Source organism: Zingiber officinale, chromosome 4B (genome assembly GCF_018446385.1).
Source record: "Zingiber officinale cultivar Zhangliang chromosome 4B, Zo_v1.1, whole genome shotgun sequence".
Lineage (NCBI taxonomy): Eukaryota > Viridiplantae > Streptophyta > Magnoliopsida > Zingiberales > Zingiberaceae > Zingiber > Zingiber officinale.
In genome coordinates this window covers 120,844,738-120,852,857 of record NC_055993.1, presented here as the reverse complement: position 1 = coordinate 120,852,857, position 8,120 = coordinate 120,844,738, and the positions used below count along the sequence as shown (strand labels likewise).

Genomic DNA, 8,120 nt, shown 5'->3' with positions numbered 1-8,120 from the left:
CTATGAGATTTAGCCTTAGTTAAGGAAAAGGTTAAGGCTATGGAATTTAGCCTTGGTTTAAGGAAGAAGTTAAGGCTATGAGATTTAGCCTAACTTAGAGGAATTGTCAAACATCAAAAAAGGAGAGATTGTTGGGGCAATTTCCCTAGATCAAGTTTGACCAGTTTGACTAAGCTTGAGTTGAGTCAAGCTTGAGTCGGGAATTGAGTTTTGATGTTTGACAATATATGGAGATTGCTAGGGCAATCGTCCGTTTGACAATGTATGGAGATTGCTGGAGCAATCGTTCGATTGTGGAGATGGTCAAGGGATTGACTAGGTTGATGAAAAGACAAATCAAGTGGGTCAGTGTTGACCGGAGATTTGACCGGGTAAGTCCTAACTGGAATTTAGGCAATGGGAAAGTCCTAACTGTAGGTTAGGTAAGAGAGAAGTCAAGTAGGTCAAGGTTGACAAGAGACCTGATTGGGAAAGTCCTAATTGGAGATTAGGCAAAGGTAAGTCCAATAGGAAGGTTGGCGAGAGTGAAAATCTAAGTAGGTCAGTGTTGACCAGACTTGGTGGTGAAAGTCCAAGTGTGATCTTAACAAAAGGAAAGTCCTGGTAAGGAGCCAGGCAATTGGAAAGTCCAAGTATGATCTTGGTAAAGGTTGAAAGTCCAAGCATGTGGTCATGGCAAGGTAAGTCCTAGTGTGATTTGGCTAGGAGAACCCGACAACTAGGATGAGGCCGATGGAAGCTCCAGAAGGTAAGACGTGAAGGATGGGGAGATATCCGAGGGACGCAAGGCTGATGGAGGAGGCTAGAAGGCTAGTTCGAGGTTGGTCGGGAGTAGCCAAATGCTAGGCATACAAATCCAACAGGTCACGGTTGACTGAGAGTTGGGTTGGGGAAGCTGGACTTGAGTTTGAGTCAAGTTCAGGGTGTTCAATCGATCGGGCGATCGATTGAACAACTCCAATCGATTAGCCGATCAATTGGAATCAGGAAATCACGAGCACAGAAGCTCTCCCAATTGATCGGGCGATCGATTGGGAGCTGCCAATCGATCGGTCGATCGATTGGGCAGGTAAACCTCTCACACGGACGCGAGAGCACAGAATGGTCCTGAATCAATCGAGCAATCGATTCAGGCAGTCCCAATCGATCAGTGAATCGATTGGGATTCGACCGTTGTGCAGATTGCAGGTGGTGGACGGTTGGGATTGTCCGGATGTGACGTGGCAATCGATTGGGGATGAATTCGATCGATTGGAACTACTGTATAAAGCCCAGGCAGAGCTATTTCTAAGTAGATCTCTTGCGATCTTTTTCGCCGTTCTTCAGCGATTCACAGCGAGCTTCTCCGATCTACTCACGCCAGTTCTTGAAGGCACTTGGGGAGTTTCTCTAAGGTTCAAGAGGCGACGACAAGCACAAGTAAGCAAGAAGAGGAGTGTGTTGCGTTGTATTTTTGTTTCCTCTTATTGTATTTGTGTTGTGTTGTGTGTGAGTGTTGTGCGAGGCTTCTCCACCTCCGGCTGCGACCGAGAGGAGGTTTTCATAGTGGAGTGAGTGTGTCGTGTGGATCCTTGAATTAGTCACCTTATCTTGAGGTGGATACCAAGTAAACCCTAGGTGTTAGCATTGATTGTTTTTGTCTTGTATTCCGCTGCACATCATCAAGACGCAACCGACGAACATGCGACGAGACGCTATTCACCCCCCCCCCCCCTCTAGCGGCCATCAAGGTCCCAACAGGTACCATGGATTTTTTTATTTTTTAGATTTTTTTTGGTAAACTATGTCTTCAAAATGCTTGCATTTTTAACTCATTATACATTCCTTCAAACAATACATACTCCACAAGTTAGGATTGATGCTTAAGATTATGTTGGACTTGCTCCTTGTTACTCTCTTATTGATTGAGGTGTGATGTGTATTTTTATTAATAATAATTGTTATTTATGGATACAAATGTTTAATTTACATTATATTTCTTTTGATACATTGAATCATAACTAGTTGACTGTAACAATCATCTAGTTCCTTGTTCTAGGACATTTTCTAATTAAGCTTGCTAGATTATAGATGCCTCAGATTATTGTCATATTTAGTTGCTACTTCAGTTGTCTTTATTTCTAGATATACCATTGATGCAAAAATCTATCCTTGGATAAGATAACTACTCGAGATAAATCTATGTCATAACTATATTGTGTAAAACTAAACTCTCTTTTATTTATAGAGCAAGAAACTTACTGAGCGCACTGACTATAAGGGAATTGACCTGAATGATTGCATCTAACCTCAAGGGTGTGACTGGCAAGTACTTCGACAATTGTAATGAGGAGGATACAAGTAACCATGCCAAGTATGAAGAACTAGCAAGAAAGCTTTAGGATTTAAGCGAGAATATAGTTAAAGCCAATGAGAAAAAAACATTTAAGGCAAGGGGATAAGTAGCATCTACTAAGATTCTTTAAGTTCATGCAATAAGATGTAGTCGAGAAGAGTAGTTTTGAGTGTCTTCTAATTAAAATTTCTTTATGTGTGAGTAATTATATTTGTTATAGAAGTGAAAAGGATGATAATTTTTATACTTATATTGATTTTTTTATTTAATAATATGTTGTTTATTGAAGTATATTTGATTTTCATTCATCTTCTATTTGTCTATGGTATTAAAAGATAATAGTTTAAAATCATTATAGAACTACTGTATATTTCATTTAAAAGACAATGTTTTTTAAACGTTGCCAAATTGTTATTGTTGGTATTAAAAGATAATCGTTTAAAAACCATTGTCATTGAGGGTACCTTTAACAACACCATCAGTTACAACGGCTGTGGAGTTTCAACGACAATGAATTTTATCTGTTGTGCTTTAACTCTTTTGTAGTAGTGTTGTGTCGTATCAGAGGTTCACTGGAGGTGGCCGACTCCGAGGGTACCGCGATCGGCAGCATTGAAGGTCGATCGGGAGGAAGGTCAGTTGTGGCAGCTGCAACATTGCTAGCCGCTGCCTGAGTTGTTCCAACCTCGCTCGCAGGCACGTGGCTCCCTCCCACCCCACCGGTTGGATCATCGGATTGCTCGACCGGCTACAGGCCATGACTCTCTAGCTCGGTGACGCTTGCGGCGTTAATCTCCACATCCGCGAGCTTTCTCTTGTCGCTCAGATGCGCCCTCAGCATGATTTGAGCTGCAAAAAATGAAGAAAAATTAGTTAGATTCAAAGATGAGGATCAGATAGAGCATACCTAGGGTCATGGGCGGTCACGTGTTGATCGGGCTTAGCCTGAACACGTAAAGGACACTCTCCAACAGCAGCCGGTGGATGTGATACTTCTGACCGTCCAAACTGGAGGATGCTCAGAGATAGTCGGATTAGCTTCAATCTCTCCCGAATGACGGAGACTTCATTACTTCTATCTATTGGCCGATTGAGAAGTCTGGCCGAGCGGGAAAGCGAACGAAAAAATAGTGCTCTCTCTGGTGCTTATTGGAGGTCGACATTTTTTTAAAAATGACAGAACTCACTCGGACTTGGAACAAAAAGGTCCCTGGTTCAGACAATTTAGGATTGTAAAAGTAGTGGAATACTTGGGGGACTAAGAGGATGCCTTGCTGACGGAATAGCACGACCACCCCGTACAATAATCTAAAGGAATTAGGCACCAATTGGTGCAGGGATATATAGAAGTATTTACATACGATCGAGAAGAAAGGGTGAATGGGGAACCAAAGACCAGCTCAGAACTGATCCTTAAAAAAGGGTAAAAAACCATCGAGAGGTAAATGAGGCCGGTCATAGGGTGAAGGTATAGCAATTTGCTAATCAAAATGGAAATGATATGTGAGCTTCATCAGGTCAATTTCATTACCATTGAACTTAGACTCGATTGAGGTATACCATAACCTAGGAACAGGCAGAGGAGATTGAGGGGAGAAGGCCATAAGAAATCAAGAAAGAAGCGGAGCACAAATTCAACCAAGGAAAGAAAAGAGAGGCTTACTGAGAAAGGTCACCGGTGAAGATGAGGAGGAGGAGAAGTGTCATAGAACATGCTCGAGATCGAAAATGCGAGGAAGTGTGAAGATGACAGTGAGTAAATAAGGGCTTATAAAGCCTGTCACGCCCCGAGAGTAAGGTTGTCCGACGAGAATCGGACAACACCTCCCCTGTAGCAGTGACAAATAAAACCGGTATACATCACCAACAAATAATACATATGCAGGTAAAATCACAACCACGCAGATAATATGCAGCCCACACGGCTGGAAAATCAAACACAGCGGAAAACAGAAATAACAAGTATAAAGTAACAAAAACTCACCACGGGCCGGCCCGGCTTGACTCCTCGACAAACAACCAAATACAAAATAACAAGTCCACAGCCAAATTATTACAATGCTAAATTCAAAGGTTTAACTCACAATAAAATGAAAACCAAAATCATAGTAACGTCCTCGAATGTGACGTGGAACTGGCGGACAGGATCTCCAGGCGACTCCATAAACCCTTTACCTGCTACCTGGTGAAATTACCAATATACGGGGTGGTGAGTATAAAGACTCAGCGGGTAATAGACAGATAGTGCATGAGTATAGTAAGACAAACTAGAGATACAAAGGTATACAGTCTCGTATGGAAATAGCAGATACTACAGTGATATCATAAGTGTCCATACCTGAAACCATATCCTAGGCTAGTAAGGGAAGGTAGATGTAGCAAAGTCCTGCTACAGTACTGCTCATAACTACATGGTATCATGTGAGGTATATACAGGTCAACAGTAAGTAAGCCAGTGTCTAAACACCTAACACAGGTATAAATCTCAACCTAAGTAAGCATAACAGCATAAATAACCAACAGCAGCATAATCTAGCAACAGCAGCATAGATAAGCAACAACAACATAAGTAAACAACCAGCAGATATAAACAACAGCGTATTTACGGATGGTCACCCCGCCCACCTCTCTGCACCACGACCCCTGTATGGTCGAGAGGCCGGATCGATGACAAACTGTACCACCCAAAGGCCGCCACTACTCTCGAGTGACCGGATGGACAGGTGCATAGTAACTGAATAGCTACGTCTGCGACGGGGTCCCTGCTGCCGCAACTCCAGCCGCCACTACCCATGAGTGGCCGAGTGTGATAGGACAGGACAAGCGGCACGCTCCAGCTACCACTACCCATGAGCGGCCGAGCGTGCGGCCCAGGCCAACGACCGTCTCAACCACGCAGCAGTCATCATATATATATAAACAGAAGCAGGTATGCTACATGAAGCCAGCATGCTCAGCAAGGTGTGTAAATAAACAGAAATCAAAGCAGGTAAACATGGTATCAGGTGTCCATATATCCAATACCTACTATCTAATGTCTGGTATCTGGTATCCAATACCTAGTACTATAGTATCTGCTAAATATCATGAATAGCAACGAGAGACTGTATAGATACAGAAACGAGTAGCTCAAAGATCGAGTGGAAGTATCAAACGCAGGAAGAATAAGAGTGGAGTCAAGATAGATACAGCAACTATCTGAACATAAAGCTCATGCACTAGGATCAAAATACTAAAGAGATAAAGCAAGAAATACCCGCCTTAATACATAGTGCGTGTCAACCGTCTTCAACAACTCCAGATGATCACATCCAACTCGGATCCTACAAATACAGGATACGAGACAAAACTAAGGATCTATAATCAATGTATCAACTATCAACAAACCTAAACCGATTCAACCTCTTTATTCACATACTTCCATTTAATCCAAGAAAGCATAATCTACCCATCCAACTTATCTAGTCAAATTTAATTCCATCGATAACTAAACATCATGAATCGAACATGCATAATTCTCCGCATAATCCATTTCTAACTACCACATCTGACAATCCAACCAACACAACTAATTATTCGTTAATCAGGACACCACAAATTAAAATCTAAATCAGAAATGGATACATAACTATATCCACCCCACGCCATCAACCAAAATCAATCAATCCATCACAAGACTACAAACCAATCTCCAAACACACAAATGAATCAATCCTATCTCACAATAAACTTAAATTAGCCACCCAACCACCACAAGAAATCTGAAATCAAACTCCATCAACCACACATGAACAACAAACTACAATATTCAAATCGGTCCAAATCCAATTAACAACGGTCTACCCAAATACTCACCAAATTCATCCATTAATCAATCCAATGCTATTTAATCAACACATCACAACTGAATCCACAACTTCTAATCAACTATCAAGCTAAACATCATAAATCCAATACACTTGAATCAATTTCTATTCCATAAATAAAAATCCATCATGTATCAACTAATCTACAATTAACACATCCATCCACATACTTCTACGGGTTAGCAACAATTAAGCATCCAACTAACTAGATAAAGAAAAACCATCCAAACAATCTAATAATTTTTCCATTCCAATCCTCTTACCTCTTCTTCTTCGGCAGCTAGGAATTGATACGGATCAGACGGAGTCAGCCACAAACCATCGGTGATGTGAAGAGCGAAACCAAGCGAAGCCAAGCGAAGCCACTGCCTACTAAACATCTACCCCCAATCAACACTACATAAAGATCAATGTCCAAATCTACTGCCAAGTTTAACTAATTACCTTCAAGAATTAATCCAATTCCATAAACTCCTCTCGGATGAATGCTACTGCTGTGATCATGAGCAAAGGCGGCAATGAAGACCAATTTCACTCGGCACCACCCAAAAAGGCAACAACACACAAGAAATCAGCGAAAGGAAAATGCAACAATGCCTCTCACCTGGCCATCAGTGTTGCTGTCCTAACCTCCCTCGAACAGGCATCGTCGGCTAGGGAAAGAAACCAGAGCTTGAGGCTGCTCATGACAGTGAGGTCGAGCCCTGCCCTAGCCTTGGCGATAAATGCCCCAAAGCAGTGGCCAGCGGATGATGCAGGCTCGTGGTCGGAAATGGCAACTTGCGGAGGAAATCCGACTAGTGCAAGCAACAAGAAGCACCGGTGGTGAACGGATCAAATGATGACAGTAAGAATAATAGAGGAGTAAGGGATTTGATTGAGTGCACAACCTCGTCATCACCAAATCTCCCATAGCCGGCGGTGAATCGATGGCGTGACAAGCCGACTCCCGAAATGGACAGCTGCTCTTTTGGTCGGCGATGAAGACAAGATGAAGAGGCGATCACAGCAAGAGGGGCGGAGGAGAAGAGAAAGGGAATCGGGTGGAAAGGGTTCGGCGTCGGCAAGATCAGGAGACGGTGCTGCAGCTTCAAGGTCGCTAGCACGTTGCCGGCTGAGGACTTCACCGGCGGCGATCGAGTGAGGAGGAGCTGGTCACGGCAGTGTGAAGATGAGAGGGGAGGAGGAGGATCGGCGCGTTTAGGGGAAATAAAGGATCGGTGGAGGAAATAGGATACCTAGGTTTAATAAACTTAGGGTTTACTTTATTAAACCATAAGTGAATTCTTTAATCAACTCCCACTAAAATGGTGTTCCAAACAGGCTTTTATCAAGCCCATGAATGTATCCCCCCTAAATACGTCATAAAAACTCCAATTAAATCCCAGAAAATTCCTAAAAATTCCTGAAAAATCCAATAAGATTATTTGTCCAATAACCTTATTATTTAGATATTATTTGGGTGCTATATTTTACAAAGCCCATCAAGTGATGACCCTGAGCCGTCTGATCAAGGGATACGAAAAATAAGGATAAGATCTAGTGATGGAATTTGAAAAGGCGCCTATCATGTCATCAGCGGATATCCACCTATCACGTCAAACGTGCGACATCAGAGAGTAGGACACATGGCGGCCGACCATAGGAGCGCATTAATGGGGTGTAATTAAAAGGCATGGGTGGCGTGTTCGGCCATAATGATCAGAGATTTGCACAGTCTTCTAAAAATTGAGATGGTGTCAGCAACTATTACGAGCCACTTGTCCGAGAAAGCGACGAGACATGAAAAATTGCTAAGTGACGCTGCCATCCACCCCGATCGGCACAGATCTCTGACTATATGATAGTCGAGTGGCGGCTTAAAACTAAACTTGTGAAGTCAGATCCGAGTGGTATCTACACACTCAGGTCGATAAGAT

The 8,120-nt window shown here is 42.6% G+C and overlaps 1 long non-coding RNA gene across 3 annotated transcripts; it reads right to left on the bottom strand.

The window, feature by feature from the left end:
• Positions 1-5,592: 5,592 nt before the first annotated feature.
• Positions 5,593-7,438, bottom strand: LOC121977901. 3 transcript variants are annotated; one of them, XR_006111085.1, is made up of 5 exons: positions 7,092-7,438; positions 6,806-6,998; positions 6,646-6,695; positions 6,465-6,573; positions 5,593-5,658 (listed from the first exon to the last, which is right to left on the bottom strand). It is a non-coding gene; the product is annotated as an uncharacterized LOC121977901 (long non-coding RNA). The 3 variants fall into 3 exon arrangements; XR_006111084.1 differs by having other exon boundaries at positions 6,465-6,570; XR_006111086.1 differs by having other exon boundaries at positions 6,465-6,570; positions 6,646-6,692.
• Between the last annotated feature and the right edge of the window lie 682 nt (positions 7,439-8,120).